Source organism: Lissotriton helveticus, chromosome 2_2 (assembly GCF_964261635.1).
Source record: "Lissotriton helveticus chromosome 2_2, aLisHel1.1, whole genome shotgun sequence".
NCBI lineage: Eukaryota > Metazoa > Chordata > Amphibia > Caudata > Salamandridae > Lissotriton > Lissotriton helveticus.
This window is the reverse complement of record NC_136060.1, coordinates 449,101,490-449,113,881: the sequence shown is the minus strand read 5'-3', so window position 1 is coordinate 449,113,881 and position 12,392 is coordinate 449,101,490.

Below are 12,392 nucleotides of genomic sequence, written 5' to 3'. Positions count from 1 at the left end.
GTCCAACTGCGTGAGGCGGTCATGTAATATATTTGTGGGTGTGATTTTTGACTTTTGTATTGGGATTAGGGACAGAGTCCGGGGACTTCTGCCTTACCTACTGAGGGGAGAGCATCTTAGAACAAGCTCTGTAGCTTTACGCTACTCGACCCCTTTCAATGAGAATGCGCTTCTAAGGAAGTCTTCATGTGCTGACACCTTTCTGGGGACTTGCCTGGGAAAATGCTAAGTAGGGATTTCATGTTTGAAGTAGTGTAGGGACAGGTTAACGCTTTTTGCTTACAAAACACCAATGAAGAAGACTTTTGATGTAGTCTCTATAATCATTTGTGTCCTACTTCTGGAATTGGTCATTCTGTGCATTTTGCACCACTTAAATTATATTAGTAGGTTTGGTTATTAGTGCCCATGTATGTTTACACTCTTGTTTTGAGGTGTTTGTATGTCCAACCTTAATGACTTTATAATAAATATACTAAACTTGAATTAGGAGTCTGTGCTCCTGTAGCATAATGGAAAATGGTAATGTATAATTGGCTAATGATTTTCTCTCCCCTCCACACTTTCAAAGCAGGACACAAGATAATCAACCAGAGGTTCCAGAGTAAGTCTAAAACATGGAATCTGGCTCCATCAATATCTATAAGCCTATTAGTTCATCAAACCAATTGATTGATTTATCTAGCCATTATTAAAAATGTTATATTCCTACTGTTCTAGTTTTTTTCTTATCCTTGTAATGCATACGCATAGTTCATGTCATGTTGTGTAACAGTTATAGTAGTGTACATTTTATTAACTCCCCACCCACCACTCATGCTGACGAGCCATCATAACATCATATCATTTCCAATTAAGATAGGATTGGCCTAGGACCTGGATTAAGCACACTAATTGGGTATGAATAAATTCTAGATATCGAGAGTCAACATATTAATAAAGTAGCAAGCGACAGTAAAAGCCCTGAATATAGCGACTATAAAGTAAGAGTGTCAAATGTTTTGAAAGTTTCCAACAATTGATCCCAGCTCATTGCGATCAGTTCCTTTCTTAGGCATCTTTTTTCCTCTATACGGATCGCCACACTTTCTGCCAGACTCCCCCTCTCCACTTCCTCTTTCCAACTGAGTATTGTGTGGGACCTTGGGGATTTCCACCTTCTAGTAATACCTCTTTTGGCCAGAAGTAAAGCTAAGTCTGCAAATCTGGTTTGTACTTTAAGTTTGCTTCGTCTTTTATACAGCCCCAGTATACTTGCCTCTACTTTGTGCCATCCCATGTTCCCCACCAACTCCTGCAAGACTGTGGTAATTCCCCCCAATATTGTCTCAGGGTAGGAAAATCCCATAGCATCTACATATATAAAAACAAATGTATGTCTGTCTGTCTGTTTGTCCTTTATACATTACTACACCATTCATCCGATCGCCATGAAACTTTGGGAAGTTGTTAAGTACACTCCCGCGAAGGTTTCTGGCATATTTTTTTTTTAAAATATCGGACACCCAGGGCCCTCATAATCTTTCGAATATTGCGCGGAATTACAAAAATCATCAGCGGCTCAGTGCACGTGCTATATTAGCAGCTACGAACAAAACGGAATACCAGGCGAAGCGACAACGAATAAGTACATCGATACTGCGATTAATCAAGACGAAGTTGTCAATTACCCAACGGAATTCTTGAATTCACTAGATTTGCCACCGCACATTTTGACATTGAAAATTGGCGTGCCTATCATTCTTCTCCGAAACATCAATCCACCACGACTTTGCAATGGTTCAAGACTTTCGGTGAAAAAGATGATTAACAATGTCATCGAAGCAACAATTTTGAATGGGAAATTCAAGGGGGAAGGTGTACTGTTGCCACGTATTCCAATGATCCCACCAGATGTGCCTTTTGAATTCAAACGTTTACAGTTTCCGGTGCGACTCGCTTTTGCAATGACCATCAACAAAGCACAAGGACAATCGCTGCAAGTGTGTGGACTCCATTTGGAGAATCTGTGCTTCTCACATGGACAACTGTATGTGGCCAGCTCACGCGTCGGAAAACCTTCTGATTTATTCATGTATGTACCAAACGGAAAAATAAAAAATATCATATATCCACAAGCACTCAAATAAATAAATAGAATTAAAACGACACTTTGAAATGTTTTCCATATTAAAATGAACAAGTTTCAATAAAAATGACACAATGTAAATTGAATGTTATCATAACAAGTTTCCTTGAATTTCCTTTCTTCTGAGATCGCAGCAACACGCGACGGGTAAGCTAGTATGTAATAAATGTGCGTCATGTTCGGGGCAACTAGGACACTATGGTAGGATGGCAAGGAAAATGGCATGTAGTCTATGGGTGACTAAGTACACTCTCTGCCTGATCATATACTGAGTGAACTTGAAGCGGGCGCTACAGGAGATTCTTTTTTGGTATTCTAATATTGTTGCCCATTTCTTGTCAGACAATGGCCTGTCAATATCCTGTGCCCATTTACTATGTGTTGCGGTGAGGGGGGTGGAGCGGTGTGTACGTATTTCTCGGAAGAACCATCACGTTAAGTGGCAACCCGTTCCCATAAGGTACATTAAATGGACAAGCTCAAGAGTGTCTGGTTCCGTTCCATGAGGTGCCCGATATTTTTGACATACTGTGGCAGACTCTCATCAGTCATAAACAGTGAATCTGTGACACCCCTCCTGTTTACAAAATCAGTATGCTTAAGTAGCATTTTATCGCCAAATAAGTCCCCTATTGTTGTCACTCCAGTCTGCAACCATGGGTCTAACTTACGGGTGGTGAGTTTTCCACTGGTTCAAACCGTTGATGCAGTGTACTAGTACAGCAAGTAGCAAGTGCTATTAATAATTAGCTTAGCAATAATTTTTCCTGCTAGAAGGATGAAATGTTGTGAGTGCTTCTGCGTGGGTCTCACTACAAGCACTTACATTACATCACTATTATTGACATAAGCACATTAATGAAGTGCATACTTTGCATATTGTTTTGTTTACCTGCAAACAAAAGGCATTACCTTTCAAATGTCACTAGAAGTTTACTATGTACTTTTATTGTTTGCCTATTAAAGTTTTTATACTGGTGTCTAAAATTGCATTGGTTGAGTGACGGCTGGTCTATGGGCTCTGATTGGGATTTTAGAAGTGTGTGGGACCCTTGCTTGACATCAAGGCAGCCTCTTTACTCCCCTGCCCCAGGCCACCGTCATTCTACCCTAAATTGGTCAGATCAAGAAGTTTGTATCCCTCAGTTGGACATACAATATATAATACAAAATGGAACCCATTATTCAACTCAGTACTTGTTGAAGGTTTAGCCTAATGGCCTTATGATTCTAACTTCTCTAAGCAGCCCTTCCTTCCTAACAATCCTGGACGTAAAATTATTAATTCCAATCCTTGTTATAATAAACAAATGCCTGTAGAAATTACTGTTCCTTAAGTAATGAAAACATGGATTTTTCAGACATTCTTTGGGACCGCGTCCTAAAAGAAATAAAAGACTCCTTGCCACCAGAAAAAATATGCAATATATAATAAATTAAATAAATGTTCAGAGAAAAAAGCTGCAGAAAAATTAGCCAAATAGATGTAGAAAACATGAAAAAATATGTTATGGTTAACAACAATGGAATGTACACGATTTCTAAAAAAGTGTACTGATTAAATCACATTTTATCCTCAGCCCTGACCCTCCTGAAAGTATTAGAACCTGGGCAGGCTTAGTTAAAAGCAATCATACAAACAGTTGTGCACTACAAGCACTTAAATCAGGTTTTTTGCCTTGACAACTTCTCAAAGAAACAGTCCTTGGATGCTCATGACGAGCTCAGCTCGTCATGAGCGACGGCGCTCGCACGCTGGGCTAATTCCCCCGCTATGCTGAACGTTCAATTGGAACGGGCGCGGTCATGACGAGCTCAGCTCGTCATGAGCACCGGAGCGCCGTGGCTCATGACGAGCTGACCTCGTCATGAGCATGGGGGCGCTGTACACGCCCCCCGCCCCCCAGCACAGCGGGGAAATACCGTGAGCAGTGAAGGGTTTAAACATATATTTTTACGTTAACCCCAAAAAACAATGGCCAAGAAAGAATCAACATATACCCTGTTAAGTATACAACAAGTTAAATATGCACCATTTAAAGTCAGTAGCACTCCAACTATTACCTGATTAATACATGGTATCATTTCATTGCCCATTACAAGATTTAATTTTCATGACTGTCAAAAATATAAATCCATTGGTTGGTAAGAAACCATACACACTTCACAGTTATTCCAATTATGAAAGTTTATTTTCTCGCACATTTGTCTAAATGAAAATCAAAATTACCCTGTGTAAATCAGTACAGCAAACTGAATCAATCACCTTGGAAAATCCCTTCTACGTGGCATCATACCATTGTATAGAATTTGTAGCACTTTGATGCCTGGTTAAGTTCTGTTTTATCTATTTGCCAGAGTGCACCCATTCCCACTCTTCATCAAGTTCTGAATAACAGTTCTCATTTATTTTTAACACATGTTAATTATTGTGAGTTGACATCTGGCCAGCCATACCTGATAACAGTTTCTGAAATAATACAGTGTTGTGGAAGGACCTTCTTTCCTCTACATCCAAATATCATTAGGAACATTCCTTGGCTTAAAATAAGTTTGACATTTATGTGTTTTGGTCATTTGAACCAACTATTGTCTGTTCTATTACGAAAAGAACTCAAGTTGACTTCAGTAGTTGAAGATTATAATTTGCAGACAGCCAGACCTGCTCAAGAGATTTTTATACACACAATAACCAACGCAGATATCATACAAACGATATTTAATTTGTCTGTGACAACTGGTGCGGTGCACTTTTTAAAAACATCGAATCTGGCCTGGAGACTGGATTTAGAGCAGTATTTGGACTGATTCCATCATTTTTTCATTCTCTGTTCTCCAGACTTTCATGGAGGTTTTCCAATCATCATACTGCTAATTGGCTGCTGTATCATCATCTTTCTCCTGTTTTGACGGAGAAATCAACAACATGGAGCACATGTAGCCAGCTGAACAAAGCTGCAGAGAGACTCTAGCGCACTGCATGGGACATGATTGTGACCTGAACTCACTGTGCACTGAATGAATATCTTTCGCAAAATAGATATCACACAAGTATAACCTGTGTTCCAATGCATAAACTGTCCAACTGACTCATCTTGGATGTACATCTGTTACAGTCCCTGGTGACTTATCTTGATATGGGAGCTAATATGGAAGCTAACTTTCAATCCCTAGATGGGCACTTGAAATAATGCTGAGCAATGCATCTTTCTCTTCTATAGTATGCCACCTATGACAGAGTGATCTCACTAGAGGCATTTTTCAATGCAGCTCTTGATGAATGGCTTGACTTGCTGTTATCTTTCGAGCCCTCTGGAGAGCTACAAATACCATTGAGTGCCCAAGATAAGCAATCAATTGCTGGTCCATCCAATGCACATATTGTCTATGACGCTGAGCATGCTCTGTATTCTTTTCATAAAGATCACATATATGCTGCATGTGCACCAGATTAGTGACATGTCCTCTGACGAGGAATAACTCAAAAAAGTAAGTTGACTAACAACAAGAAATCAACAAATATACCACGAAAAACCTGAATAAACTATATACTTTTTATAAGACTAGTTTCCTTTTTTTTTTTTTATATTGCATATTTTTTAATTTGGCTTAGTCATATCATCAATGGTGTGTTTATTCACCAACACACACAAAAAATGCTGGATTGACTACAACTTTTATACTGATGTTTTTAAACAAAGCAAGTTTTAAAAATATTCATGCTTTGCTATGTTCACTATGTGTATTTGCCAATTATTTTATAATGTATTAAGTGCTTTATTTTTATGCTTCATGTATATGTTTTAATATTTGAATGTTTTTTTATTAGTATATGGTATGTAGATAGTCTGACTAGTTATAGATTATGTGTAAGAATTCAAAACCTCAATAATTTTAGAGTGTGGATTTCCCTGTACATTAGATAAATCATTATTGGAAAGTCATGCCCCTATGTCATCGCTTCCAGACCTACAAGCCTGGGAAGCCCCAAAGGTATGACTCCGTTTTAGGTAGGCCCCAAGTCCTTCTATGCTAAATGGAGGTCACCATCGTTTTACTCTTCAACAATGGAAATCCTATCTTTCCAATGTATGCAGCATCATTGTGACGTCTGCCATTAAACATACATGTTGGAAAGTATCTTTCTGAAAACTAGGAAAGAGTCAAGTCATCCAATCGATGATATAGATACAACACTTGATGCAACATTTGTCTGCTTATATGTCTTCTTTCCACCATGTCACGGACAAAAAGGAACACATACAGACATGTAAACAAAACATGAAGTCTGAATTGATGTCCTTTTACCTTGTATGTTCATGCAAATAATCTATGTCAGACATTCCTTTACTTGTCCGAAATTCCGATTTCTGATAAGATTTAGTACATAAGGACTGCCATTTGCCATTTGTCAGGAGAGGTACTTAGCCCAGATTATCGCCCAATATTCTACCAGAGACGGTCTCACCTACTACTGGCACACATCGTACTTCACAGATGCTAAATCTCACCTGAAGCCTGGAGCAGATAGAACCAAGTCCTGGAGGAGTCCCGTGATGGGGATCACTGTCTTCACACCTCTGCTGATAAACACTGCCTTTTTTGTCAATAAGGTATGCGGTGTGCGGTATGCAATGTGCCTCTTCTCCTTAAGAAACTCCAGATTGCAAGTTGCTCTTCCTTCCATGCTCTCTTAGTGTAACGCATAGAAATGGACATTAGAATGGGAAATTTTAAATTACATTTTAAAACATTCTGAAATATTCATTCTATTCTCATTACGTATAACTGTTCTGCTTGCTGCTTTTATAATATTCTGTGTAGTAGTTCGATGTACTGAGAAATAGATAGTTCCTGTAGTAATAAATAAGTTTACCCCATGAGTGTTGATTCTTCTTAGTACAGTGTAATACTGAGAATAATGAAATCAGGTTTTCTTTTCCACAGTGCCCCTGATTTCTTTATAGGATCATTATTAACCCAAAAGCAATGTTTCTATGTCAATTACACATTAAATAGTCTTTTGCGAGGCTACAATAATCTGATTTCACATTGATTGGAAGTGCATTGAACCAAGTTTTACTGTGTCACCTGTGGGTGGGAAAGCAGTCCTTGTAGAGTAACTCGAAAGTCGTAACTTACAAAGCAATATTGCTAGATCTGTAAAAGACAGTTGCGGAGAGATGGACTGCTAATTATGGTAGGTCAGGCTGGTATGAATTACTTATCTGCTTTAGGATGTATGGTATGTAGAGACAATTCAATCAAAGACGATAGCAACTTTGTTCGACTTGGCCCTCTATGCAGTCATCCCCAGACTTTTTTCCTTCATTTCTCCTGTTTCTGAACCCGTTTTTGTCGGCTTGTAGGGCTCTGCACACTTTACCACTGGTAAGCAGTGCTAATATCCTCTCTTCTTAACACATGCTCAAATTGGCTTGCACCGAATTCACACATGTAATTTACTTATAAGTCCCTAGTAAAGTGTCACTACATGTACCCAGGGCCTGTAAATGAAATGATAATAGTGGGCCAAGTCCGGCACCTATTTCTAGTAATCCGTTAGAAGCACCGACTAATAGTAGACTTGGGCTCCTTTGGATAGGGTGTTTGCGTCGTAAATGGACTGGCGAACACAATGGGACCGTGAAGAATAAGACGAGTCTAAGATAAGGTTCTTGAGTTACCGGAGTGGCGAGATATACAGACAAACACAGGCTGTGTTTAACAGAGGAATTTTCACTCGCTGTCTACCTGGAGGGATTCAAATTCATAACTCCTTTATACCATAGCTGGAATTGGGCTGGAAATTTGTGATATTATGCTGTGGAAAATCATTATGATTGTTTGATGCCCATTGTCCTGATGAGGCCTAAAACTGCTTGACAGGCCGAAACGCGTCAACAGTTATCACCAATTTCGACACCCTTTCGATTTGGAAATTTCATGGATATAATCCCTAGGAGTACAATTTAATTTGAAGCTATAAAGACATTGATTATTGCTTCCCATGCTCCTTGGACTTCTGGTGTTCGAAAAGGAATTAAGGCCGTAAAAGACATTGCCAATATTTTCCTTGTATACAACTAATTGAGCTTCATATATAACCCAAGGATTAAGGGTTAGCAAAAAGAAAATGTGATTGTGTTGATTGTTTTCTCACAAGATGAAATATTGTGTAAATAGTTGATTCGTACATATGATGAAAAACGTAAAAGCTTTTTTCAAAGAAAGTTACTAATCATAATTTTTGTTTGTGTCACTTTTTTCAGTTGGTGTTAATAGCCACTAGATGAACGTATTAATATTATCATAGATTGATTCTGTATAATTCATAATGTTGCGAGATAGATAATTTCTAGTATCTGTCTCTGCTAAAAAGTTTTTTGTAAGTAAAATACCGGTGGCATCACGTGTCTTTAGTTAATAGTGGGCCTGCAGCACTGATTGTGCCACCCACTTAAGTAGGCCTTTTAAACATGTCAACATGTCACAGGTCTGACATTGTGTATCTGTGCGTGCAGTTTTAACCTGCCATTTCGTGCTGGCAAAGTAACCTTTTGCCCGGCCTAAACCCTCCTTTTTGAGACATATTATTCACCCCTAGGGTAGGCCCTAAGCAGCCTATGGGACAGACTGCAGTGTATTTAAAAAACTTGGACACATACTTTTAATTTTTACATGTCCTTGTAGTGAAATACTCCTACATTTATGTTTTACTACTGCACTACTTTGTCGGCAGGTTTCAGAATTATGGTTTGTCATTTTTAAGTTTGTTTAGTGCCTTTTGTTCCTTTAACGTATGGTTATATGGTATGTAGCAATAGTTGTTTTTAGATTGTCTGGTCCTCCTAGAACTAACTTCTCAAAAGTTAATAGTTCTGGTGGTATCATAACATTAGTAGGGTAAACATTGGATGGTGGTCTCAGACCTGTCATTAAATCTTGTGACATAGGATCCCTGTCCTTAAAAAATAGTCTCTGGCGTATTTTTCCAAAAAGCTGATAGAGTTCGGTCTTCAAATTGAAAAAGTTGGTCCTCTCAGTGATGACATATGATAGCCCCTTACTTAGTAGAGCTATTTCTGCTGAAGATAATGCATGTTGTGATAGGTTGAAAATGGGAATTACCTCCATTCTGTATCTTTCCTGATTTAGTAAGGCTGAGGGCCCCACTAGTAATGCCTCCTCCTCGTTTGGTGCTCCTCTGGGTACTGGTGCCTTGTTTTTCCTTTCTCCTTGCCACCTCGATCTAAAAAAGGCTGACCTGGGTGATTGTCTGATCGACTGGGACCTGGTTGGGCGTCTGCATCTTCTGAGCCCAAGGATGACTCTGAGAAGATGATTAGTTGATGTCTCCTGAATCTGCCCCAGGTATTTTGTCTATTTTGGTTACCTACAGTGGTGTAATAGTCGTCCCTTAAATAGGGGTAAGCTCTTTCTTTGGAGCAATTCTTTATATCTTTCGTCACCTTTTCTGCCTTTTTCTTCAACTCAAATGTGCTAAACTCATCTATTGTTTTGCTCCATTTGTCCAAGACTGATTTAGCCTCTGCTACTCCGTCCTTCCAATTCTTTAATTTCTTTTAGTTCTGCCTTTGCTTTCTCGAATGCCGTTTCCACACCCAACACCATCCAGTGGCGTGATTCTGGGGCATTTCTTCCCTGACGAATACATAAGATATTAGTGGCTTTTGCCTCTGGCAATTATTTTTGCTGGCACCATCACCCTGCGTATCCATTTTCTTATATTATTTTATTCTAGCTACTCATGCAGCACAGGAAGCCTGCTCCCCATTGTCCATGGTAATGGGAGCAATGGAAGCAGGAGGTGGCATAGCGAGGGGGGTTCCGAATGTGGTGGCACTCATGTTTTTGCTGCATTCTTCCTTGGGGAGATGTGGCTCCCATTGCGTCAGGCAATTGGGATGGGGATGGCACAGCCAAAGGTCTGCTCAGGAATGGGGTCCCATGCATGCCTCCTCTCCATCAAAATATTCCGAGATCGAATGGAGGAAGTTTTAGAATGTTACTGCAAAGTGTCATTCTCTGCCCTTTTTCTCCAGGGCCCATTCCACACCCATTTCTCTGGCACTGTAGGATCTTGGTCTAATTTTGCTCCTGTTAAGCAGCCCTAGGCACTAGGTAAATATTCTGCAGGCCTGCTGTCCTTCTAGGGAGCACTTTTCCTGGGAATCTGAGACTTTAATAGACAAGGTTACATATTAATTACACTGAATTAATTTGTGTCATTTGAGAAATGTTTAATTGCATCACAAATTGATCTGATGATACATTTAGCACTAGAATATAATGGTAAGTGACAGGTTTGCATGTTGCATAATTACATGTAATTTCACACGTTTTCCTGAAATTTCATGTTATTATGCAAAAGCACATTACTCATATTCTGTACACCCCTAGTTTTTACTGTTTCCGCCAACTGACCTCTCCTCTGCATGGATTCCTGGCGCTTTCTCCTGCTTGGGGGGACATTTTCCATAGCACCTTCCTTGACCCCCAACAACCAACCATCAGAACACTTTCAATGCTTTACTCCCCAGGTCACAGAGCCTCCTGGCTTTTTAAAGGGCAACTGTGTTTCAGTGAAGTCAAGGGCCATTTCACAGAAATAAAATCAGAGAATTTAGCAGCAGTTTGATTCCTACTGTTTCTCAGGGGCAAAGGGAAAACAGCACCACTTGCCCTGGAGACAATTATTCTTATCCCAGGGGTCAGCTGAAGTCAAAAGTCCCAGAGTCCATCCTTTCAGGGCATCAGGTGGCATTTCCTTCCAGATGGGCTTTCTTACCCTCTTGACACTCCAAGAGCCAGTGTCTTCTCAATTGCCTTTCTCTTTTGCAGGTGTTTTTAAGTGAGGGTGGAAAGGTATAGAAGCCAAGCACCCCAATCCAATCCTAGAGTGCCACATCATCACTCGATCCCTTTAACTACCCTCCAACACAGCATTTTGGGGCAATCCAATGTGGTGGCTCCAAGTTTTCCACAGAAAAAGTTCCCGTGAGTGCCTCAGCTCCACCCCACCTGAAATTGCTGGCTGATCCTTCCAACCAAAACTTTAAATGTGAGCAAATTCTGTGTTGGGTCTGGAGATCCTTTTTTTTCTGTGAGCCAGTGCTGTCCCAGCTGAGATGAAATATGACAAACTAATTACCAGGTGTGGATTTCCTTCCTGGCCCTTCCTTTCCCAGAAACTGATTCAAGCACTGCTAATTGCTTTACTGTGGAGGTAGGCTTTTGTTCCACCAGTTGAGGAGCAAAGTAATTAACTTGTGCCGGTAAGGGAAGCAAAGCTCTGGAATCTGATTATGAGCTAAACCAGGGAAGTGTCACAATTCAGAAAGTATAATTAGGAGTAAAGAGATTATATTTGGGATGTTAAATTTACACGCTATTTCCATGTTCACCCCCAGATTTGTACCTGATTGGAGACCTTGTAGGCCTAAGTGGAGTGAAAATGTACTGTAGTGCATATTTGTCATATATTTAGTAATACAGAGTGAGCACCACTTATTCATTTAGCATTACAGACCTACACAATGCATATCAACTCACGATAAATGGCCTACCCCGGGTAAGTACTAATCTTTGAAGAGTGCCTTCGACAATAGGCAACCCGCGTGCATTTACAAGGCTGTGCAAAACATTAGTTTCACACAGCTGGAAAACCTTTGCACATGCATGTGCTCACAGGTTCATGGGTAATCAGCCCAGAGCCTCTTAGCCTAGCTGCATTCCAGTGATGTTATCTGAAAAGGTGGATGCTGGTGGTTAGCACTCTCACTCCATTGACCATAAATTAACATGAGTGAGACTCAGATAGTGAAGCTCGGAAACAGTAAACATCCTAAAACCAGATAATCATATGCTAAAAATCCTGGGAGACTAAATGGGAGGTACCCATTTGTTAAATTTTGTTTCAATAAAGTATACAAAAAAGTGATGGGTGGAATGCTTGAATTAATCTCAGCCACTGGCAGTCACTCGGGGTGCATTCCATCGTTATTTTGCACACTATGCCATCTCAGTTCAGATCCAGTCTTGATCCTGCTCCAATGGGAATAGTTCAGCTCAAACTGCCAATCCACGTCTTCCCTGAATTGAAACACACGTAACCCAGGGCTGGTTTTGCTCAAGTTTGGGCTCATCAGCCAGGTATACCTTGGTTCCAGTGACACAGTGTGCACATGACACATATCTGGAAATACCCTTCCTGCTTAGGGCGACACACTAAAAAATGCAA